The following is a 26,967-nucleotide window of genomic DNA, read 5'->3' on the forward strand; positions in this document are numbered from 1 at the left end:
CATTGGGGGAGTCAGTGAAACTGTAAAGATTTTTTAGGAGTATAATTTCCTCCTCATATTGTACAATATGTGTGTCTCCCAGTGGTGCAAAGTACTTAAGTAAAAATACTTTAAAGTAGTACTTAAGTCGTTTTTTGGGGTATCTGTACTTTTATCTGTACTTTTTTTTTTACTACTTTTACTTCACTACATTCCTAAAGAAAATATACTTTTTACTTCATACATACTTCCAAAAGTACTAGTCACATTTTGAATGCTTAGCAGGACAGGAAAATTGTCAAATTCACACGCTTATCAAGAGAACATCCATGGCCATCTGTACTGCCTCTGATCTGATGGAATCACAAAATACAAATGCTTCGTTTGTAAGTGATGTCTGAGTGTTGGAGTATGCACCTGGCTACCCCTAAATAAAATAAAAACAAGAAAATGGTGCCTTCTGGTTTGCTTAATATAAAGAATTTGAAATTATTTTACTTTTGATACTTAAGCATATTTTAGCAATTACATTTACTTTTGATACTTAAGTATATTTAAAACCAAATACTTTTAGACTTTTACTCAAGTAGTATTTTACTGGGTGACTTTCACTTTTACTTGAGTCAATTTCTATTAAGGTATCTTTACTTTTACTCAAGTATGACAATTGGGTACTTTTTCCACCACTGGTGCCTCCATACACCTAGGCCTAGGCTATTGATGGATTCAAGACGTTTTTATCAAAGTAGCCTCTCATTTCGATAATTTGATGTATAAAAAATATTCTGCTGAAGTCTCCAGTCATCTAAAATTATGTATAAGTGCATTACATGCATTTATAAAAGGCAACATTTTTCCCAGACCCTAGGCTAGAAAAAATGTCCCCCATGTGTGCAACTTCTGCAATCACCTCTACTCTACTTCTCTATGCCAGTAGGCAAAAGCATTGAAAATGCATGCAATGCTTTATTATAAAGGTGATTTGTTTTCAAGCGTTCTGGTACCTCAGAGCCCACCCTGTCACCTCGCTCTGGGGCTCACATTTTGTTCCGGCACCTCCCAATTTACAAACTAAGCACTGGTGGGCATGTTTTTAAAGCTTGTTCGTTTTCCAAAACAGAGCCCTATCTGTTTAGCAAAAAAAAAAAAGATTTCCACTTGAATATGTTATTCTGTATGTATTGTAATATACACGTATTTCAGTTTCTTGGACTGCCATATATCCAGTGGCGACCCGTCATTTAGGGCAGGTTGCCTGTTTTGCATGTTATTTTGGCCTTAATACGTGTCACATATCAGTTTGCAAACAATGTAAATAAAACATGCCAAAAAATACATTGCGTTAATGTATAATGCAGCATACAAACATGGTCTCTTTTTTGCTTTCTTGAGTAAGGCAGCTCCAATATGCAGGTGTTTCAGCCTAGCTCAGTACTTTTTGTAGTGGTGGGGCAGCCAGTGGAAAATATGGAGCATAGGGGTTCTCTAGTTGTGCTCTGATTGGCTAAGTGTTCTGTCACTCATGGGGAAACTACATCACCGCAAAATCTACAGGTAGAGCTTGAAAATTCAAGCCCCTTGGGTGCTGCCACAGTTTCTCTCTGGCAGTCTGATCCTGCGGTATCAGTGCCTCTGATGCAGAGTTTCTTCTCATCCAGAAACTCGTTCCCCTTGTCCATTTTCCAGATGATGTCCCTGTAATGGTGCATAGTTAACCGCAGGATGACATTGTGAGGGGGTCCATCATATCTTCGTTTCACAAGTCCATGTACCACGTCGATCACGTCTCTTACCACGGCTTGATGCACAGAGCTACCTTCCCCAGGATATTGGTGACCACTTCCCTAATGTCCTCTGCATCTCTCACACCTTGGATTTTCAGATTCCACCTGCGAGAGTACTGTTGAAATTCAGCTACATTCTCAAACAGCTCATTATTTTGGGATTGCAGTTTCTTCATCTCGTTCTCAAGAAACGTTATAATTTCCTTGTTCTCGCTCACAACTGTGTGACGCTGACACGGTCTCTGAAAAATGATCAATCTTCTTTGATGTTTCTCCGGTAGCCCGCTCTATGATGGAAACTTTGGAGAATGTGGCTTCTTGTTTACTAGTCAGGGTCTGGATTGCAGTGAACATTTCAGACATGGAAGTGTCCTGTTTCACTTTTTTTCTCCGGTGGTTTTTAATTGGAGTCTGCGGTAAAGAGGTTGCAAGGATCTCGTCTTGGTCAGTCTTATTCTTTCTATTGCTTGAGCTCGTGGCATTGTGTGTATCCATGCTGTTCTGGCTCTCGTCGTAGCTAGCTAGCATGCCTGCCGTCTTCTTTGAGGTTTGGATATTCCGTCATCTGTTGTCTTTCTGTCATGTTCTTCCCATTCAACTTGACAAAAACTAACTCTAAACTTGCCATATGTAGCTAAAACCAGTTATAGCTACATTGAAAGCCAATATTAGACTGTTAACCACCTAACCCTCAAAGTTGTTTGGACAAGTGAGAAAACCATCCCTCTCACAGCCACGCCATCTACTCCTCCCACTGTTAAAAAATTGCTTGGTATTTCCTCATAGTGTATGATGTCTTATTCCTGAAGAGGATGAGCTGGCCAATCAGCGGTCTCCTCACATAAATATTTGTAATGATTGATAAACGCCCACACTATTCCCTCACAGAAAAACTGCTTTTTAACATACTTAATTACCATTATTTGGAAGGAAAACTATTTCACTCATATTGCAAGTAATTATAGGTCAGATTCATTGAAATCTGGAAACACTGGACAGTTACTTATTTATATTGTGATACAGAATATTGATTAACTATTTGTTTCTTCATTTCAATTAACAAATTACGTTTACACTATCAACCTCTGCTGTCACCTCTGCTGTCTTCAACCAGGATCTCACCGATCACTGCCTCATTGCCTGCGTGCGTAATGGGTTCGGGGTCAAACGACCACCCCTCATCACTGTTAAACACTCCTTTAAAACACTTCAGCGAGCAGAACTTTCTAATTGACCTGGCCCGGGTATCCTGGAAGGATATTGACCTCATCCCGTCAGTAGAGGATGCCTGGATGCTCTTCAAAATTGCTTTCCTCACCATCTCAAATAAGCGGTCCCCATTCAAAAAATGTAGAACTAAGAACAGATATAGCCCATGGTTCACCTCAGACTTGACTGCCCTTGACCAGCACAAAAACACCCTGTGGCGTTCTGCATTAGCATCGAATAGCCCCCGCGATATGAATTTTTCGCGATAAGAATTTTTCTATGGCTGGCCATGCATTCCACCTGGCTACCCCTACCCCAGCCAATATCTCAGCAACCCCTGCAGCAACTTGCCCAAGCCCCCCCCGCTGCCCCGCGTCCCCTTCACCCAAATCCAGACAGCTGATGTTCTGAAAGAGCTGCAAAATCTGGATCCCTACAAATCAGCTGGGCTAGACAATCTGGACCCTTTCTTTCTAAAATTATCCTCCAAAATGGTTGCAACCCCTATTACTAGCCTCTCTTTCATATTGTCTGAGATCCACAAAGATCGGAAAGCTGCCGCGGACATCCCCCTCTTCAAAGGGGGAGACACTCTAGACCCAAACTGTTATAGACCTATATCCATCCTGTCCTGCCTTTCTAAAATCTTCGAAAGCCAAGTTCAGTGTGTCAAATCGGAGGGCATGTTGTCCGGACCTCTGGCATTCTATATGGGGGCGGCCACAGGGTTCAATTCTCGGGCCAACTCTTTTCTCTGTATATATCATTGATGTCGCTCCTGCTGCTGTTGATTCTCTGATCCACCTCTACGCAGATGACACAATTCTGTATACTTCTGGCCCTTCTTTCAACACTGTGCTAACAAACCTCCAAACAAGCTTCAACGCCATACAACACTCCTTCTGTGGCCTCCAACTGCTTTTAAGTGCTAGCAAAACTAAATGCATGCTCTTCAATCGATTGCTACCCGCACACTCCCGTCCGTCTAGCATCACCACTCTGGACGGTTTTGACCTAGAATATGTGGACAACTACAAATACCTAGATGTCTGGTTAGACTGTAAACTCTCCTTCCAGACTCACATTAAGCATCTCCAATCCAAAATTAAATCTACAATCGGCTTCCTATTTTGCAACAAAGCCTTCTTCCCTCATGCTGCCAAACATACTCTCGTAAAACTGACTATCCTACCGATCCTTGACTTCGGCGATATTACAAAAATATCCCCCAACACTCTACTTAGCAAACTGGATGTAGTCTATCACAGTGCCATCCATTTTGTCACCAAAGCCCCATATACTACCCACCACTGCAACATGTATGCTCTCGTTGGCTGGCCCTCACTACGTATCCGTCGCCAAACCCACTGGCTCCAGGTCATCTCTAAGTCTTTGCTAGGTAAAACTCCACCTTATCTCAGCTTACTGGTCACCATAGCGACACCCACCCGTAGCACGCGCTCCAGCAGGTATATTGCACTGGTGCTCCCCAAAGCCAATGCTTCCTACGGCCGCCTTTCCTTCCAGTTCTCTGCTGCCAATGACTGGAACGATTTGCAAAAATCACTGAAGCTGGAGTCATATATCTCCCCTCTAACTTTAAGCATCAGCTGTCAGAGCAGCTTACCAATCACTGTACCTGTACACAGCCAATCTGTAAATAGCACACCCAACTACCTCATCCCCATATTATTACTTACCCTCTGGCTATTTTGCACCCCAGTCTCTACTTGCACATCATCATCTGCACATATATCACTCCAGTATTAATGCTAAATTGTAATTATTTCACCTCTGTGGCCTATTTATTGCCTACCTCCCTACTCTTCTACATTTGCACACACTGTACATTTTTCTATTTTTCTTTTCTATTGTGTTGTTGACTGTTTGTTTGTTTATGTGTAAGTCTGTGTTGTTGTTTTTGTTCCACTGCTTTGCCTTATCTTGGCCAAGTCTCAGTTGTAAATGAGAGCTTGTTCTCAACTGGCCTACCTGGTTAAATAAAGGTGAAATAAAATACCATTTAAAAAAAATCAACATTCCATATAAGAATTGGGGTAAATTCAAATTGTCAGTCAATTCAGGAAGTGTACAGAAAAATTATAATTCAATAAAGAGTTAGCTACTTTCAATTACTTCTCAATAAACTGAAAAGGAGAAACTATTTCAAATGTTTTTCAACTTCATCATTTTAAATTCGATTCCCTTTCTGAATTAGAATTGACCCATACCCTGTTCCACATTATGTCATAATGCTGTTCCACTGTGTAGTTAGCTCATTCGTGATGTCATAATGCACTACTGTGCAGTCTGTGATGTCATAATACCATGACATTCCAATCAGCAGTTCTCATTACTTCTTTGTTGTTACTTTTCAACCTGGCTGTGTGTAACACTGAGAGACACAGACACAGTGCAGAGAGAGGGATCTTTCCCCCACTGGCTCTGGTGGTGTTGTGGGTGTGAAGATGGTGAGGAAGAGTGGGGCGTTCGACCTGAACCGCTGCACTGTGCGGCAGCTGGTACAACTGTCTGGCATCCCTCTGGACAACGCCAGGAAGCTGGTACGTTTCAGGGGTCGCCAGCAGAGGAGGGCCCGTCGCATGGAGGAGGAGAGGAGGGCCCGGTTGGAGAGGCGACATAATCTCCGGGCTGAGCTCCAGGAGGAGGAGGGGGAAGTCGTAAGATCACACAGGCACCGAACTGGAGCATTGCTGGGACCTGTACCGGGACCGGGTAACAGGAAACGTACAGAGGATGGTGTGTCCATGTTTACAGCACCAGCAGTTCATCCTCCAAAGCGAATGTCTGGCCAGAGGCATATTTCCCTGCTGGAAAACCAGCAGCAGCAGGCACAGGAGGAGGTCCACCAGCCCAGCCCAGAGCCCTCTCACCGAGCTGGGCTAGACCTAGAGCCAGAGACCCTCCCTCTCCGGAGACTCAGTGGGAATGAGAGAAGAATAAGCAGGGGAAGCCAGCAGCACAGCAGACACAGCAGTAGGATGAAGTCTGGGCAGCGGGACAGTCGTAAAGTTATTGTCGTCGAGATCAGGACACCCAGGGACAGAGTGTACAAGGACCACAGTAATGATCCTATGAGTGAAGATGAGACAGAGTTCCAATATGACTTTCCAGTGAAACGAGAGGACAAGGCGACCCACTACTCTGGCCCCATCTACTCTCCGCTCCTACAACCACAGGATCTGCTGCCACAACAACAGCCCTACAACTTCTCTCCAGCACAACTAATTCAGCAGGAGACCTCCATGGACTCCTCCAGGCCTCCTGCCCAAGCTCCCCCAGCCCAGGTGCCTCTTGCTGGGCTACCTCAGGTCGAGCCACAGGATCCTTCTGGAGCTTTCCTTCAGGAGCCATCTCCACTCCAGCTCCAACCTCAGCCCCAGGCATATCCAGAGCCCACATTGCCTGCACCAGGCCCTTGTGAGGCAGCCCAGGAGGCTGGACAGGGTTATTGGTTCCAGGGAGCTCGTTGTAAGATCTGTGGGGCTCTGGAGCGGTGCTGGGCTAAGATACGACCCTCACGGTCACGACCGCATCTGCAACACTCCGCCTCTTTAGAGACGAGAAGAACCACGGTCCTCCAGAGGAATCAAAGGATCCTGGAGGAGAGGAGGAGGTGCAGGAGGTGGAGGAGAAGGGAGGAGCAGGAGAGGGAGCGAAGGAGGGAGGCGCAGAGGAGGGAGAGAAGGCAGAGGGAGGGAGCAGTGCAAGATGGTAGGAGCAAGGCAGAAGATCCCAGACAGCGACAATGCATAATTTCTTGATCTTTATGCATAGTGGCATCGGGCTTACCCATGTCCTGAGTAACTGAGAAATAAAATACTCCCAAAATACAGCTAAGTTCATCCTACAGTTTGTGTTCTCCTCTTTGCAAGTGTTATTGAAGACATAGTTCTATTGATGGTATTTACATTGACATTACACTGTTCTTCTTGAATAACTCACAAGTCGTGATACTATGTATGAAAGTAAGTAAGAACTTTCCTCAATTAAGCAGCTATCAGCTAAATCAGTGCTATTAAGAAAATAGAAGTGCGAGCATTAGTGCAGAAAGAAGTACAACAGTAAGGTATTTATTTTGTGCAAGAAAGACAAGTACAATAGTAAGGTATTTATTTTTTGTTGGAGAGGGGGGTTGGACACACCCACACACACACATTAATCGAGGGAGTAGGTTGTCTATCCATCATCTCCATGCACGCTGCTGTATTTCCCTCCTATCGCCACTAGATGCCGCTGTCATGTACTTAATTAACATACTTAACTTCACATAATTCAAACATATATAAAGTAAATACCAATACTTATTTTTTACTTTCACCTATGAAAAAAACATGAATTCCCCTCACCCCAATGTTTTGTCATGCTGACATGAATTGACCAGATGGATGAGTTCTTTCAAAGAAATAACATTTTAATCTTTAAATTATTACCCAGCACTCTCTAGATTGGGAGTAATAAGCACTGTGACAACCAACCCCCTACAATATGTATATGTCAGCTCAATCTGAAATTACCTTTAAATATCAATCTCTCTATAGTGCTGAACTTCAATGCGGTTTTGACTCGAGCCCTGAATCTAGCCCTAGGCTACATAACACATAGTGAGAAGGGTTTGCATTAAATCTAGCCGTGTCTGAGATCAGTTTTGGTTATTGTTCTTCTCTGCCTCATTCAGATGTAATTTGTCTATATCTATCCCCACAGTGAGTGACCTATGGCCTTATTCCTTTTCTAAGCACCCAAAGGTCCTACTTTCAGTTCTGATAACAGTTGTGAGTGGGCTAGCTCAGAAGCTGGGTGGTTTTGACTGAGAGGAGGAGTCCGTGGTACCAGACGTACTGCCTCCCCTGTTTTTTGGGGCGGATCCGTCAAACTGAGCAACAGTGTACTGCTAGTCTTCTTGGGCCGCACACTGAACAGATGCGTGGGGGGCGGGATTTATATGTGACACCTTCCAGCTCTGGCGCTACTAGGGCCATAGGATGCCGCACCCAAGCCACTCTGCCCCACTGGCGCAGCAGCCCCATCTGGTTGATCCTCCCCACCCTTCCCACCTCCACTACAGGGGTGGGAGCCCCCTTCCAAGAACAACATGCCCACCCGGGCCCCCCTGCCCTGCAGGTGGTCCACGTTTGACCACCAGCTGGCTCTGGCCCTCTGGCCGCAAGTCAGCAGGGTGAACCAATCAATCAATCACATTTATTTATAAAGCCCTTCTTACATCAGCTGATGTCACAAAGTGCTGTACAGAAACCCAGCCTAAAACCCCAAACAGCAAGCAATTCAGGTGTAGAAGCACGGTGGCTAGAAAACTCCCTAGAAAGGCCAGAACCTAGGAAGAAACCTAGAGAGTAACCAGGCTATCAGGGGTGTCCAGTCCTCTTCTGGCTGTGCCTGGTGGTGATTATAACAGAACATGGCCAAGATGTTCAAGTGTTCAAAGATGACCAGCAGGGTAAAATAATAGTAATCACAGTGGTTGTCGAGGGTGCAACAGGTCAGCACCTCAGGAGAAAATATCAGTTGGCTTATCATAGCCAAAATAAATTGTAGACCTCCACAAGTCTGGTTCATCCTTCAGGAGAAATCTCCAAACGCCTGAAGGTACCACGTTCATCTGTACAAACAATAGTACGCAAGTATAAACACCATGGGACCACGCAGTTGTCATACCGCTCAGGAAGGAGACGCGGTCTCTATATGTGGATATATTGAAGCAACATCTCAAGACATCAGTCAGGAAGTTAAAGCTTGGTCGCAAATGAGTCTTCCAGATGGACAATGAGGTATTGGAGTGGCCATCACAGAGCCCTGACCTAAATCCCATAGAACATTTGTGGGCAGAACTGAAAAAGTGTGTGAGAGCAAGGAGGCCTACAAACCTGACTCCGTTACACCAGCTCTGTCAGGGGGAATGGGCCAAAATTCACCCAACTCATTGTGGGAAGCTTGTGGAAAGCTACCCAAAACGTTTGACCCAAGTTAAAACAATTTAAAGGCAATGCTACCAAATACTAATTGAGTGTATGTAAACCTCTGACCCACTGGGAATGTGATGAAAGAAAGAAAAGCTGAAATAAATCACATCACCTGGTGAATAAGTGTAGCATTTTGATTGGTTGTGTTTGGAAAAGGAAAGCAAGTCACTTCCTTTTAGATTTTTGTATTTTAGGTAGAGAATAGTGTGTGGTGTTTTGAAAAAAGTGTTTTATGCAATTGACAACTGAGTCAAAGGCTGAGAAATAGCATATGGTTTTGGATATTTGGTGTGTAGTTTTGCACTTTGAGTGAGAGGTTTCAAAAATCGTGTGACATGAAAAGATTTTGTGTGTAAGCAGTTGGAAAAAACTGTAATTGGTTGCATTTTGGGACCTTGACCTATAAGCATGATGTGCCTGAGAGATCTCAACCATTAGATCAATCAAAATTTAAATCATTCCAATTCATAATATTGGCAATGAAAAGATGCCCTCCTCCAACATGGTGTCATCGTTTCTAAGATGTCCTTTATACAGTTGAAGTCGGAAGTTTACATATACCATATAGCAAATACATTTAAATTCCGTTTTTCACAATTCCTGACATTTAATCCTAGTAAAAATTCCCTGTCATAGGTCAGTTAGGATCACCACTTTATTTTAAGAATGTGAAATGTCAGAATAATAGTAGAGAGAAGAGATTTATGTCACTGGGAATCTTTCAATCATGATCTACCAATCAAAGAGGAGAGACATTTCATGCAATGTAACAAATTATTGTTGGATGCCAAATGAACATCCCCCTGTCAAACCCACTAACTGTGCAGGCTTTTGCTCCAGCCCTACAGTGTTGTCTGATATGTCTCTCCTTTGTTTTGATTGTGTTTATGCTGTGTGTGTAGGAAGGAGAGGCGAGCAGTGAGAATGATGGTCACCATTGTACTGTTGTTCACTGCCTGCTGGGCTCCTCTCTCTCTCTATCTGCTCCTGAACTATGCTAATCACACACACACTCACCCATGCACACACACGCACGTGCATGCACACACAGTTTCCACGCTATATAAATAGCTTACATGGTTAACTGACTGCATCATATGATTTTGTCAGGCCCAGCCTGGTGTGACTGAAAGGTCCCACCAGTAAACACATCAACAAAGGACAAAACAATAGGTGGCACACAACAAAAACAACTTACAAATGGACAGTCCTCACATCACCACAGGACAAAGATACTCCAAAAGAGCCTTCTAAACAAACACTGATTACAGTTTTTTCCAACTGCTTACACACGTTTTCAAGACTGTCTCCTTTTTTAAAAACTCTACACACAATTCCCAAAACTGCACACACAAAAGGATATACAGATGAGTAAATATGGTATGTCTGAAGTACTGGAAGTAGTGTTGCATACATATCTCTACAAAGTCATGTCGCATATTCTTGACTCGGTCAGAGCTTCTCTCAAATGGCACCTTGTAAATGGTGTCATTATTCAAGATATGCTCTTTTATCTCTCGAATCCTAATTGCATTGTTGGCCAAAACCATATTTATAATTGCAGTCTCTTGTACATCTGTAAACAAGCGTCCTTGTCCTCCATGATGTCTTTGCCTTTCCACTCTGTACAGAATTCAAACACAGTATGTGTTCAGCATAGGAACTGTAAACAATGTACAAAAAAATGTAGTACAGCATGACAGCCAACCTCATTCATTCAATGCAGTGCAGTAAATGGATGACTTAGAGTTACAAATGTTTATGCAATACTACGCAGTCATACATATTTTACAGTACATTACTGTAATGCTAAAATAGTCATTAGATAGTTGCATACCTGTTCTCATTTCTGAAGGTTCGAATTATGGATGCCACTGTAAATCGACTCAAGTTGGGCTCGACTCTCAGTCCAGCCTCTCTCATGGTCAAACTGTGGTTGATCACATGATCAACAAGTGTTGCCCTAATCTCATCAGAGATGGCTCTCCTTCCTTCTCTTCTTTGTCCTCGTCCTCTTCTTCCTCTTCCTCCTACTCCTCTTGCTCTCTGTCCATTGTTGACATCCATTGTTCAAAACAGGTCATCTGACCTTTGACCTATTTATAGGCCTATACTACAGTAAAGCAGTGATTGGTTAGTGATCAGTTAAGCTATTAGTGTTTGCACATGTGAGGAGTGTGTGTGTGACCTGGTGAATAAATGTAGCATTTTGATTGGTTGTGTTTGGAAAAGGATAGCAAGTCACTTCCTGTTAGATTTTTGTGTTTTAGGTAGATAATTGTGTGTTGTGTTTTGAAAAAAGTGTTTTATACAATTGTCAACTGAGTCAAAGGCTGAGAAATAGCTTATGGTTTTGGATATTTGGTGTGTATTTTTGCACTTTGAGTGAGAGGTTTCAAAAATCGTGTGACATGAAAAGATTTTGTGTGAAAGCAGTTTGAAAAAACTGTTATATTAATAATACTGTTCTCCATGCATTGTGTTTTACAACTTGATAAGAGCTATTGATTAGCGCTTCTTAAATTAGTAATCTGTTTGGATAAGAGAATTGTAAATATAAATGACACTTCTTTTAGATCTATTTTACAGTATAATCACAGTAGACAAATGTGAAACTAGTCATAAGGCACAAAACTGAAACACATCAATATATCAACTTTCCTACTGTAACTTTTATGAAATGCTGTGACATTAATCAAAATGTTAATGGAACACCTATTAACTTGCAGGGGTGGGCACTCTCGAGTGTCTTAATTATAGGCTACCCCGATTTTCTCTGTCTCCTATTTCTATCATGTTTAATATTAGCCAGTACCAGTGTCGACCGCCAGTAGGCCTAATAACCACACATACTCAACATGCAATTTACTGTTAGTTCCCTTCAGTTCGTATAGCCTACATTATTATTCAATTGAATTAGCTTGTTTCATTGACCTTCATCTGCTTCCTCTGTAAATGCCATCAATGCTGTGTGGTTGTTGCTGAGGATAATTAATTACAGTTGATAATATATATATATATACACACACACACACACACACACACACACACACACACACACACACACACACACACACACACACACACACACACAGTGGGGCAAAAAAGTATTTAGTCAGCCACCAATTGTGCAAGTTCTCCCACTTAAAAAGATGAGAGAGGCCTGTAATTTTCATCATAGGTACACTATGACAGACAAAATGAGAAAAAAAATCCAGAAAATCACATTGTAGGATTTTTAATACATTTATTTGCAAATTATGGTGGAAAATAAGTATTTGGTCAATAACAAACAAGCAAGATTTCTGGCTCTCACAGACCTGTAACTTGTTCTTTAAGAGGCTCCTCTGTCCTCCACTCGTTACCTGTATTAATGGCACCTGTTTGAACTTGTTATCAGTATAAAAGACACCTGTCCACAACCTCAAACAGTCACACTCCAAACTTCACTATGACCAAGACCAAAGAGCTGTCAAAGGACACCAGAAACAAAATTGTAGACCTGCACCAGGCTGGGATGACTAAATCTGCAATAGGTAAGCAGCTTGGTTGGAAGAAATCAACTGTGGGAGCAGATGAAACCAAAATATAACTTTTTGGTAAAAACTCAACTCGTCGTGTTTGGAGGACAAAGAATGCTGAGTTGCATCCAAAGAACACCATACCTACTGTGAAGCATGGGGGTGGAAACATCATGCTTTGGGGCTGTTTTTCTGCAAAGGGACCAGGACAACTGATCCGTGTAAAGGAAATAATGAATGGGGCCATGTATCGTGAGATTTTGAGTGAAAACCTCCTTCCATCGGCATTGAAGATGAAATGTGGCTGGGTCTTTCAGCATGACAATGATCCCAAACACACCGCCCGGGCAACGAAGGAGTGGCTTCGTAAGAAGCATTTCAAGGTCCTGGAGTGGCCTAGCCAGTCTCCAGATCTCAACCCCATAGAAAATCTTTGGAGGGAGTTGAAAGTCCGTGTTGCCCAGCAACAGCCCCAAAACATCACTGCTCTAGAGGAGATCTGCATGGAGGAATGGGCCAAAATACCAGCAACAGTGTGTGAAAACCTTGTGAAGACTTACAGAAAATGTTTAACCTCTGTAATTGCCAACAAAGGGTATATAACAAAGTATTGAGAAACTTTTGTTATTGACCAAATACTTATTTTCCACCATAATTTGCAAATAAATTCATTAAAAATCCTACAATGTGATTTTCTGGATTTTTTTCCCTCATTTTGTCTGTCATAGTTGAAGTGTACCTATGATGAAAATTACAGGCCTCTCTCATCTATTTAAGTGGGAGAACTTGCACAATTGGTGGCTGACTAAATACTTTTTTTTGCCCCACTGTGTGTGTGTGTGTGTGTGTGTGTGTGTGTGTGTGTGTGTGTGTGTGTGTGTGTGTGTGTGTGTGTGTGTGTGTGTGTGTGTGTGTGTATATATATATATATATATATATATATATATATAAAGGCATGTAGGCTAATTAAATCATTATACAGCAGAGCTCAGGCGAAGCCATAACAATTTGAACACAACGCATGGTGCAATACTTTTCTGGGTCATCACACGGTTCCATGGCTAGTGGAGGCAATAGACAAGGGTATAGCCTACAATTATAGACTGTTCTCCGTATTCTAATTATATGTACACTAATCTTCCAACATTTCCATGGGTTCAAGAACTGAATGTGGTAATTTTCTAAATATGTAAAGGTTCTTCAGACCTGTTTTTATGATTCAGAAATACTTTCATAAACCTAAATAATCTACAAGAGGAGAGTATTTATAAATCTACCAATTGGTGCTGAAACAGAGATGCATATGTATATATTAAGATGGCTTTCTTTCATTGATCCATAATATCCTGAACCCATTCTCTATATACAGTATATTCTAGTCTGTCTACAAAATAAATTCAAACTAAACGGTTCACCATATTTAACGGGATGGCTTAAGATAAACGTATTGAAAACCCTATTGAACAAAAACTCCATGAGAAAATTTGTTGGCCAGCGCGCACAAGGGAATAAGGGATCTTCGCCTGCAAAGGCTGTTATGCACCAGCATAAGGTAAGTTTGAATACCAAATACTGAGAAGTGCGTAGGAAAGGTCTAAATTCCTACGTCGGTATCGGGTCCATTGTTTGTTATGAATATGGATATTCTTTCTATTCAATAGAAACATCTGACAAAATTGTTATCTGAAATACTGGAATGAAAAGATGGCATGGCACAATGGTATTCTGAAAGTGAAATAGTGCTTTGCAGATGGAGACAGGAAGGAACCACATTGAATGAAAAGTTACTCCCTCAGTTATCTTTTTCTAAAAAGATACTCAAATAAAAAATATATATTTTAAAATAAAATATATATATTTTAAAATTCTGAATAAATAGCCTCAAAATATGATTCATTGCAACAGGGACATTTGAGTTAGAAAACATAACCGCAGGCTTACAGTCAGACAGTTTAATTCCAAATCTATTTTGTCAATTATGTTTTGGCCTAATTCGATGTTCCCAAATGGTGGACCATGGTTGCTGTATGACTAGATGCGATCATAAACAATTGTATTTATTTTGTTGATGCTGAGTCACAGCATAAACAAGCATAAACAAGTTTGGTAACCACTGACCTAGTTGAATGTCAATGAGTCATCACTGTCTTTTCAATGTGGGCCAACTAACAACATTAATCTTCACATATTGTTTTTTCTATATATGAGAGAGAGAGAGAGAGAGAGAGGGACCCCCATTGCCACAGCAGTGTAACGGGGAGGGGGGGGGATGATCTCGATGGTGCAGCTGTACAGTCGTGGCCAAAAGTTTTGAGAATGTTAATTTTCACAAAGTCTGCTGCCTCTGTGTCTTTAGATATTTTTGTCAGATGTTACTATGGAATACTGAAGTATAATTACAAGCATTTAAGTATCGAAGGCTTTTATTGACAATTACATGAAATTGATGCAAAGACTCAATATTTGAAAGTGTTGACCCTTCTTTTTCAAGACCTCTGCAATCCACCCTGGCATGCTGTAAATTAACTTCTGGGCCACATCCTGACTGATGGCTGCCCATTCTTGCATAATAAATGCATGGAGTTTGTCAGAATTTGTGGGTTTTTGTTTGTCCACCCACCTCTTGAGGATTGACCACAAGTTCTCCATGGAATTAAGGTCTTGGGAGTTTCCTGGCCATGGACCCAAAATATCAATGTTTTTTTCCCTGAGCACGTGTTTCCTTGCAGCACGTGTTTCCTTGCAGCTAACCATGGTTGACAAAGGAAGAACAATGATTCCAAGCACCACCCTCCTCTTGAAGCTTCCAGTCTGTTATTCGAACTCAATCAGCATGACAGAGTGATCTCCAGCCTTGTCCTTTTCAACACTCACACCTGTGTTAACGAGAGAATCACTGACATGATGTCAGCTGGTCCTTTTGTGGCAGGGGTGAAATGCAGTGGAAATATTTTTGGGGGATTCAGTTCATTTGCATGGCAAAGAGGGACTTTGCAGTTAATTGCAATTCATCTGATCACTTGTCATAACATTCTGGAGTATATGCAAATTGCCATCATACAAACTGAGGCAGCAAACCTTGTGAAAATGAATATGTGTCATTCTCAAAACTTTTGGCCACGACTGTAAAACTTGTTGAAAAAATGATGACCCATGCCAAATCTTTCAGTCTTCTGAGGGGGAATAGGCTTTGTCATGCCCTCTTCACGACTGTCTTGGTGTGTTTGGACCATGATAGTTTGTTGGTGATGTGGACACCAAGGAACTTGAAGCTCTCAACCTGCTCCAATACAGTCCTGTCGATGAGAATGGGGGCATGCTCAGTCCTCCTTTTCCTGTAGTCCACAATCATCTCCTTCGTCTTGATCATGTTTAGAGAGATGTTGTTATCCGGGCACCACAGGTCTCTGACCTCCTCCCTACATGTTGTATCATTGTTGTCGGTGACTGTTGTGTCATCAAACTTAGTGTTGGTGTTGGAGTCGTGCTTGTCCATGCAGTCGTGGGTGTACAGGGAGTACAGGAGTGGACTGAGTATGCACCCCTGAGGGGTCCCAGTGTTGAAGATCAGCGTGGCAGATGTGTTGTTGCCTACACTTACCTTTTGGGGCGGCCTGTCAGGAAGTCCAGGATCCAGTTGCAGAGGGAGGTGTTTAGTCCCAGGGTCCTTAGCTTAGTGATGAGTTTTGTGGGCACTATGGTGTTGAACGCTGAGCTCTAGTCAATTAACAGCATTCTCACATAGGTGTTCCTTTTGTCCAGGTGGGAAAGGGCAGTGTGGAGTGCGATTGAGATTGCGTCATCTGTGGATCAGTTGGGGCGGTATGCGAATTGGACACTTTTACGGACGGTTGTGGCTGCTTTGGGTGATGTATTGTTGTCTACCTTCTTGACCTTTGTGCTGTTGTCTGTGCCCAATAATGTTTGTACCATGTTTTGTGCTGCTACCATGTTGTGCTGCTACCATGCTTTGTTGTCATGTGTTGCTGCCTTGCTACGTTGTTGTCTTAGGTCTCTCTTTATGTAGTGTTGTCTCTTGTCGTGATGTGTGTTTTGTCCTATATTTATCAGGAATCAAGGTAAGACCCAGGTGCAGACTGTCGAGGTAACAATGTTTATTGTCGCAACAGGGTCAGGCAAAGACAGGTCAAGGCAGGCAGGGGTCGAAAATCCAGGGTAAGGCAAAGGTACAGAACGGCAGGCAGACTCAGGGTCAGGGACAGGGAGAGAGTTCAGGCGGGCGTGTACAGGGTCAGGACAAGCAGAGGTCAAAAACCAGGAGGATGAGGAAAGAGAGGCTGGGAAACGATAGGAGCTGACAGAAAAACGCTGGTTAGCTTGAACGAACAAGACGAACTGGCAACAAACACAGAGAACACGTATAAATACACAGGGGATAGTTGGGAAGAGGGGCGACACATGGAGGGGGGTAGAGACAAGCCCAAGGATAGGTGAAACTGATCAAGGCTTGACAATATTCATTCATTTTGTATTTTTAATCCCAGCCCCCGTCCCCGCAGGAGGCCTTTTGTAAATAAAAACGTGTTCTTATCTGACTTGCCTAGTTCAATAAAGGTTAAATAAATAAATAAATGTACAATGTAAAATCATATTAAACACTATTATTGCATACAGAATGAGTCCATGCAATTTATTATGTGGCTTGCTAAGCACATTTGTACTCCTGAACTTATGTAGGCTTGCCATAAAAAAAGAGGTTGAGTACTTATTGACTCAAGGCTTTTCAGCTTTTAATTTATTAAATTGTAAACATTTCTAAAAACATAATCCCACTGACATTGTGGAATATTGTGAGTAGGCCAGTGACACAAAATATAAATGTAATACTTTTTTAATTGAGGCTGTAACACAATAAAATGTGGACAATGTCAAGGGAGGTGGATACTTTCTGAAGGCACTGTACATGTGGTAGTTAACCAGGAGCCATGACTTGTGTGAGCAAATGTTTTAGTACCCTGTCTGATCTGATTGGGGGTCGCCTTGGATTGAAAAGATTGGTCTCAGTCAGTGGAATCTATTCATCCTAAATCAACCACTGATGCTTTAATACCCAGACTGCAATACACCATAGCATAGCCTGGCATGAATCAATGTGCTGCTGTATGCCCTCTGAGATGGGGGATGGCGCTCTGCCATCACTATTATCACCACAAAGGTCAGGGTGATTAGGTCAGAACTGGGATTGTTCATGATGACACTACCATTAAAAATGATTGAAAGTTTACTTATAACATGGTCATAACCTAATCTACTAGTGGTTGGAGTGTATCTGTTAAACCACAAATATATTTCAGAATATGAAGACAGAGGGTCGATGGCAAGGAACATCATCAGGGGGGGGCCTAACTCTCATGTTGAATATAACACATTATGAACAGCAGATCAGCACATGTGAAGACAGAACATGGAGAGCGAGAGATGCACAATCTGTTTGTTGGATAGCGTTACCACTAGACCAAACTCCGGTACAATTTGTCTGATGTAATGTTGAGCCACCTGAGTGGGAGTGATAGCAGGACCTCAGAAAAAGGAAAATGTTCCGGGTGGAATCATCATCTCTAAAAATCTAAATCACAAATGGAGTTGTAGTTACCAAGTTGGTATTTTACAGCCTTGTGTTGCCCGATGTGCTGTGGATTGGGAGCAATTCACAATGAATATTGCAGCAATTCTGTGGGAGAGTGTGAGATGCCTGGTAGAGATTTGAACTCGGGTTGCCATGACTCAAATGCATTCACGAAACAAATGCTTCAAGAAAGTTGTCTCCCATGGGGAAGTGGTTAACTCTCTTATCAACGGCAATTTGATAACAATGACTGAACTTCTTTCAAGTCCCTTCCCACTGCTGACAACAATGGAGGCTCCTCAGAAAAGGGAAGGACCATCCTCAGTGAATTTCATAAAAATAGTGAAACATTAAAAAGGTTATACTTTTCAGATATAAATTGTACTAAATATATTCACATCACCAAATAATTGATTAAAACACATTGTTTTGCAATGAAGGTCTATAGTAGCCTCAACAGCACTCTGTAGGGTAGCACCATGGTGTAGCCAGAGGACAGCTAGGAGGCTCATGGTTTCTCACACCCTTCCATAGACCTGCACAGTAATTATGACATCCTCCAGAGGACGTCCCCCAACCTATCAGAGCTCTTGCAGCATTAACTGACATGTTCTACAACCAGCCGAAGGATCAGAGAATTAGTCTAGTACTGAAAGCTACAGCTAGCTAGCACTGCAGTACATAAACTGTGGTGAGTAGTTGACTAAAAGAGAGAAATTCAATAGTTGAACAGTATTGAACAAATACATTTGTTTAACAATGAAGGAAAAGAGAGAGAACTAGCTATATTTAGTTGTATTTTTTTCACTTATGTGTAGCTAATGCAGATAGCTAGTTTAGCCTGTTCAAACAAAGAGTGATGCTATGTTAGGTAGCTGGCTATCCAATACTGGAACTCTTCAAAGTCAAGGTAAGATTTTGCGTTTATTAATTTATTGCCACCGGAGCCCGCCGTCATAACTGCTAAACTGCTTGATGACTGTACACTTTACTGCATGATTGTAGCATGGTTTTCTAACGCGTTAATTCTAGTAGCTATGTTGACTATGACGTTAGCTAATATGGTGACAGCGATGTAGGTTGTACGTAGCGGTTATGATATGAAGGTTTGGCTTGGAAAGGTTTTTTTGTCTGGTCACAGACAGCTAATGTGTTGTGCACTAAACATGTATGTCCAAAGAAGAATCTAGCATCCTATCGTTTGCAATGGAACAGGTCGGTAAAGTTCACGTCAATCTGAGAATCAATATTGTATGAAAAATACATTTTGGTAGAAAAACAGTGACAGACATGACATTGGTCACATGGGATAAAGCAATGATCTCATCTAAAATGTCCTTCAGGACCAAGGCTTTGTACCTAACTGTAGTTAGATATAATAGACCTTTCATGACCAGGGCCGGAGTAACAAATGATAGGCTAGCTATCGGGGCACCGGGGCTTTGGATTGTTTTTGGCCACCCAGGGTAGTAGGATACACAAGATGCAATTTCGAAATGTTCGTGTGCATCAGCAGTTTCTCTTGTTATGACAGTCACTCAATTTTAGCCATGTCAGCAAAAGTGTTTTTATTGGTACGTTCGTCTAGCCAGCTATCTACACGTGTAGTAATTCAACGTGCCCCGACTGTAACGGCCGTCATCGGTGGAAGAAGGTGAGGACCAAGGTGCAGCGTGGTAAGTGTTCATGATTTTTAATATAATCAAAACTGAACACGAAACAAAATAACTAGGAAGAACGAACAAACAAAACAGTCCTGTCTAGTGAATGACACACAAAACAGAAAATAAACACCCATGAAACACAGGTGGAAAAAGGATACCTAAGTAGAATTCTCAGAGACAACTAACGACACCTGCCTCTGATTGAGAACCATACCAGGCCAAACTCAAAAACCAACCTAGAAAAACAAACAGACTGCCCACCCCAACTCACGCCCTGACCATACTAAAACAAAGACAAAACCAAGGAACTAAGGTCAGAACGTGACAGTACACCCCCCAAAGGGGCTGACTCCGGCCACAAAACCTGAACCTATAGGGGAGGGTCTGGATGGGCATCTGTCCGCGGTGGCGGCTCTGGCACGGGACGTGGACCCCACTTCACCATAGCTCTGACAGCTCCTGGCGGACAGACGGGAGACTCTGGCAGCTCCTGGCGGACAGACGGGAGACTCTGGCAGCTCCTGGCGGACAGACGGGAGACTCTGGCAGCTCCTGGCGGACAGACGGGAGACTCTGTAGGAAGGAGACAGAGACATCCTGGTGCGGGGGGCTGCCACCGGAGGGCTGGTGCGTGGAGGTGGCACCGAATAGACCGGACTGTGGAGGCGCACTGGAGATCTCGAGCACCGAGCCTGCCCAACCCTACCTGGCTGACTGCTCCCCGTAGCCAGGCCAGTGCGGCGAGATGGAATAACCCGCACTGGGCTATGCTGGCGAACCGGGGACACCATGCGTAGGGCTGGCGCCATGTACACTGGCCTGAGGAGACGCACTGGAGACCAGATGAGCTGAGCCGGTTTCATAGCACCTGGCTCTTATAAAGTCTTTCCGCAATATTAGGCAGATCCACCCCTTAAAAAATATATATACATTTTATATTTGAGTTTCTTCAAAATACCCACCCTTTGCCTTGGTGACAGCTTTGCACACTCTTGGCATTCTCTCAACCAGCTTCATGAGTTAGTCACCTGGAATGAATTTCAATGAACAGGTGTGCCATGTGGAATTTCTTTCCTTCTTAATGCATTTGAGACAGTTGTGTTGTGACAAGGTAGGGGTGGTATAAGGTATAGACAACCCTATTAGGTCAAATGTAGAGAATAGTAAATATAAAGAAAAATCCTGGAATGAGTAGGTGTGTCCAAACTTTTGACTGGTACTGTATAATATCATTACTTATTGTTCTGCCTCTTTGGCCCCCTTTTGGGCCTGTAAGCCCCTGCATTAATCTGGGCTGTTAAATAAATACAAGGGGACAATAGAAGGACAATGTGACATTGAAAATTATAAAAACAGGAATAGTGTGAGAAATGTGGGAACAAAAAATAATAAAACAAAAGAAAAAAATCCTTGTCGAAAAACAAGAAAAATAAACTTTTGAAAGTTCTGTGCTTCACAAACTGTTACCACTCTTAAGACCTGAAAGCATACAATCAAATCAACGTTAATTGGTTGTGAAAACAGTTAAGCAGATGTTATAGAAGCAGCGAAATGCTTGTGTTATTAGTTTCTAACAGTGCAGTAAAATGTCAAACAAGTACACAAATAATCTAAAACTATGAACAGAAATCTAGAATGTCAGAAAAACATCCAAATAAGACTAATAATACTCTATCAGTAATCCAAATGCAATATATGTGTATATAAACCAAAAATATAAACTAAGATTGATATGTACAGCAGTAGATATTACAGTGAGCTAGAGTATATCAAGAATCCAGTATATAAATTTGTTGTGTGTATAAACAGTGTACAGTAGTAAAAACACTACATTACCAAAAGTATGTGGACATCTGCTCGTCAAACATCTCATTCCAAAATCATGGGCATTAATATGGAGTTGGTCCCCCCCTTTGCTGCTATAACAGCCTCCACTCTTCTTTGAAGGCTTTCCACTAGATGTTGGAACATTGCTGCAGGGACTTGCTTCCATTCAGCCACAAAAGGTCGGGCACTGATGTTGGGCGATTAGGCCTGGCTCGCAGTCGGCGTTCCAATTCATCCCAAAAGTGTTCAATGGAGTTGAGGTCAGGGCTCTATGCAGGCCAGTCAAGTTCTTCCACACCGATCCCGATAAACAATTTCTCTAAGGACCGCTCTTTGTGCACAAGGGCATTTTCATGCTGAAACAAGAAACTGTTTCCACAAAGTTGGAAGCACAGAATCGTCTAGAATGTCATTGTATGCTGTCGAGTTAAGATTTCCCTTCACTAGAACTAAGGGGCCAAGCCCGAAACATGAAAACAGCCCCAGACATTTTTTCCTCCTCCACCAATCTTTACAGTTGGAACTCTGCATTCTCATGGCGTCGCCAAACCCAGATTCGTCCGTCAGACTGCCAGATGGTGAAGTGTGATTCATAACTCCAGAGAATACGTTTCCACTGCTTCAGAGTTCAATGGCGGCGAGTTTTACACCACTCCAAACAACGTTTGACATTACGCATAGTGATCTTAGGCTTGTGTGCGGCTGCTCGGCCATGGAAACCCACTTCATGAAGCTCCCAACGAACAGTTCTTGTGCTGATGTTGCTTCCAGAGGCAGTTTGGAACTCGGTAGTAAGGGTTGCAACTGAGGACACTTGGCAGTCCCTTTCTGTGAGCTTGTGTGGCCTACCACTCCGCGGCTGCTCCTAGACGTTTCCACTTCACAATAACAGCACTTACAGTTGACCTGGGCAGCTCTAACTGGGCAGGAATTTGACGGACTGACTAGTTGGAAAGGTGGCACACTATGACGGTGCCACATTGAAATTCACTGAGCTCTTCAGTAAGTCCATTCTACTGCCAATGTTAATCTATGGAAATTGCATGGCTGCGTGCTTGATTTCATACACCTGTTAGCGACAGGTGTGGCTGAAAAAGCCTAATCCACCAATTTGAAGTAGTGTCCACATACTTTTGTATATATAGTGAAGAGGGCATGACAAAACATATTCCCCCTCAGGAGACTGAAAAGATTTGGCAAGTGTCCTCAGATCCTCAAAACGTTTTACAGCTGCACCAGAGTGCATTCTGTCGGGTTGCATCACTGCCTGGTATGGCAACTGCTCTGCCGCTGACCGCAAGGCACTACAGAGGGTAGTGCATACGGCCCAGTACATCACTGGGGCCCAAGCTTCTTGCCATCCAGGACCTCTATACCAGGCAGTGTCAGAGGAAGGCCCAAAGAAATTGTCAGACTCCAGCCACCCTAGTCATAGACTGTTCTCTCTGCTACCGCATTGCAAGCAGTACCAGAGTGCCAAGTCTAGGTCCAAGGGGCTTCTAAACAGCTTTTACCCCCAAGCCATAAGACTCCTGAACAGCTATTCAAATGGCTTCCCATTTTACACTGCTGTTACTCTATTATTATTTGTTATTATCTATACGGTCACTTTAATAACTCTACCTACATGTACATATTACCTTAATTACCTCGACACAGGTGCCCCCGCACATAGACTCTGTACTGGTACCCCATGAATATAACCCCGCTATTGTTATTTACTACTGCTCTTTATTTATTTGTTACTCTTCTCTTACTTTTTTCCCCCGTATTTTCTTAAAACTGCATTGTTGGTTAAGGGCTTGTAAGTAAGCATTTCACTGTAATGCTTGACAGTACCCCCCTCTCTAGGTGCCACCACCCGGCATCCCACCTGGGCAAGCCTGACAAGCCGGCCGAGGCGTGGGAGCCCGACGAGCTGGCCGAGGCGTGGGAGCCCGACGAGCCAAACGAGGCAAGAAAACCTCGAGCCAGCTAAGGCATGGAAGAATGATGAGCCAGCTGAGGCACCCCCGGTTCCTTCGGCAGCGGCACCCGGACCCGACATCACCAACAACAAAAAAACTCCCTGAAGCTTCCAATATAGTGGTTAAGCATCCTGTGAGGACAGACACTGGGCGACGAGAAGCAAGTACTGCAGCCCTCATCCTCCACATACAACACTCATTCTGCCAGTCACACTCTGTTAAAGGTTCCCAAAGCACACACATCCCTGGGTCGCTCGTCTTTTCAGGTCACTGCAGCTAGCAACTGGAACGAGCTGCAGCAAACACTCAAACTGGACAGTTTTATTTACATTTTCTTAATTCAAAGACTCAATCGTGGACACTCACTGACAGTTGTGGCTGCTTTGCGTGATATATTGTTGTCTCTCCATTGCACTTTTTGCTGTTGTCTGTGCCCAACGATGTTTGTACCCTGTTTTATGCTGCTAACATGTTATTGTCAGGTTGTGTTGCTACCATGCTGTGTTGTCATGTTGTCATCTTAGGTCCCTCTTTATGTAGTGTTTTGTTGTCTCTCTTGTCCTGATGTGTGTTTTGTCCTATATCTTTTATTTCATTTATTTTTATTTTTAATCCCAGCCCCCATTCCGCAGGAGGTCTTTTGCCTTTTGGTAGGCCATCATTGTAAATAAGAATTTGTTCTTAACTGACTTGCCTTGTTAAATAAAGGTTAAATAAATAAAAAATAAATAAAAAGTACAGGGAGTGAATAATTCATAAATAACCAGCATGAAACAAAACATGGACAGCGTCTGGACAAGGGGAACACAACAATATTGGCGCTGAGACGTGGATGAAACTGAGGAATAGACAGATATAGGGGAGGATATCAATAAGTGAAGGAGTCTAGGTGAGTCCAAGGAAGCGCTGATGTGCGTAACGATGGTGACAGGTGTGCCCTCGAGCGCCAGAGAGGGGGAGCGGGAGCAGGCGTGACACTACGTGAAGAATACAGTATATGAATACAGTGTGAAAAACAGTATAAAAGAAATGTCCAGTGTTTAATGTCTCTATATTCATGGTACAGCCGTGTTGGATATGTGCATGTGTTTGTGAGTACAGGAGTCTGTGTGTGTGTGTGTGCTTGCGTGTAGATGACCAAGTTATCACTGTGTCCTCACCTTCCCTGAAAGCTGAAGTACTGACGCCACCGTTTACGCCCAATGCATTCTATTGTTGATTGACTTTTGACTACTTCATATGTGCACCCATGCTGCGCCACCTACCTGCCAGCCAGTTGGTGATGAAGTGCTGCAGCAGGGTGGCAGGTACACAGACGATGGCGATAAGGTCACTGAAGGCCAGGGAGCAGATGAAGGTGCTTGGCGACTGCAGGGCCTTCCTCATAAACAGCAGTACCAGGACGGTCATGTTTCCCACCACAGCCAGGCGGAAGATCACCAGGTAGAGCAACCTGAACAGGGGCTGCAGCAGGGTGGGCAGCCTAGGCACAGACACCAGAGGAGGGATGGAAAACTGCTGGATGAACTGCCTCCAGGAAAGGTAGGTTGGATGCCTCCAGCCACAGGTCCAAGAGATGGGCAGTCAGGTTCAAATTATGAATCAGTTGTGGTTAGTCTTTATTTATACAGGCGATCCTCATTGGGATGAAAGTATTTTTTAGGAGAACTGGTTGTCCCATGATGGCGGTAATATTGGTTGGGGCAAGCAGGGGGGACAGGTACAGGGGAAGAATTATGCTTTGTTCTAAGTCCTTAGGGAGAGACAGCCTGATGGTCTGTCAGGCAAAAGCACAGAGACTGGCTACTGAGTGGGAAAGGTTGATTAATAAAGCCCAGATTCAATCACAGCTGTGTTAGTAATTTGTATGGAGTGTTTACAAACTACTCCCCGAGCCCCCACCTGTCTTATTCTGAAAACTGCATCATCTTATTGAGGGAAGTCAACTCTTTATAGTACCCAAAACCATTCTCCCTTTCTTTTATTCTTAATTCCCATATATTAATCCAGGTTGGTCTAGCTGAGATTAAATCTATTGCAAGAGAGACCTGGTCTGACCACAGGAAAAAAGGTCTGTAACATAACATATGTGACAAGGTGCAAATACTGCAATGTGAGTTTGATTGAATAGCCCTTCATCTGAGAGAGTTAGGTGATAATGGTACCCTGTGGATAAACCGCATCAACCTATGTCCTCTCCTCCTATGGCTCCTCTTCTTTTCCTGTTCCTACCCAACGCTGATCTCTCAGGCCTCTCAGGACTTTCAGTTAGTTTCTTCACCAAGTGTGTCACCGCTATTGGAGTGGTTCAGGGATTATGCAGTACAACTGAGGGCCAGAAAGGGTGCTTGGTGAGTCTATCGGAGTCCCAAAAGTTGCAGGGTGTGGTTCTACCTGTGTCCATACAACTCAGCCTCCCACTGCAGAACTTAGTTTAAAAAATAATTCCAATGATCAAAACCTTCCAATGATCACTGTTCAGATGCAACTATTGCAGAAGTGTTGATGAAGTGTCTGTGGGAACATTCAGAACATTCAGGTGTTGCGTGACGTTCACAACCACCGTCTGTCTTGATGCTCTGAAGCAATGTGTTGTTGACTAGGCTAGGTCTCGTTAATATTCCTTCCCGTTGATCCACATTTGCATTCTGAAAGATCACAAAGGACAATGGTGAGCCATGTTTCCAACTACACTGCTCTTCCCTACCTGGAGATCATTATCATGTTAATTATAGCAATTATTAAGATTCCCTTTTCACAGTGTACTAACTGCACTATATTTCAGAGCCATATGCAGAGATCTCTATAAATGACCACAGTATCTGAATCGAAATGTAAATGTAGGTAAATTAATTATGGGCCTATTGTGGCGGTCTTTGGTTCAACAAATTGATATGCTGGTTTAACAGAAGCGCTCAAGTGGACAGGCTCTAGCTCAGAGTTGGGCAACTGGCGGGGTCTCAATTTACTGTTGAGAGTTAGAATATTAGAATACACAAGGTGCAATTTTGAAATTTGGTTGTGCATCAGCAGTCTCTTATGTTTTAAATTGGTAAATTAGTCTAGCCAGCTATCATGTCCTGGTACGGCAATTGCTCGGTCTCTTACCGCAAGGCACTACAGAGGGTAGTGATTACGGCCCAGTACATCACTGGGGCTAAGCTGCCTGCCATCCAGGACCTCTACACCAGGCGATGTCAGAGGAAGGCCCTAAAAATTGTCAAAGACCCCAGCCACCCCAGTCATAGACTTCTCTCTACTACCACATGGCAAGCGGTACCGGAGTGCCAAATCTAGGACAAAAAGGCTTCAACAGTTTTTATCTTATATATATATATATATATATATTTTTTTTTTTTTTCTCATGTCATTGCTTACATGTATGCAGAAATAAGACCTTATAGATGCCAAGTCTTGGTCATGATAT

The sequence above is a fragment of the Oncorhynchus tshawytscha genome, linkage group LG20 (genome assembly GCF_018296145.1).
Source record: "Oncorhynchus tshawytscha isolate Ot180627B linkage group LG20, Otsh_v2.0, whole genome shotgun sequence".
In the NCBI taxonomy this organism is placed as follows: Eukaryota; Metazoa; Chordata; class Actinopteri; order Salmoniformes; family Salmonidae; genus Oncorhynchus; species Oncorhynchus tshawytscha.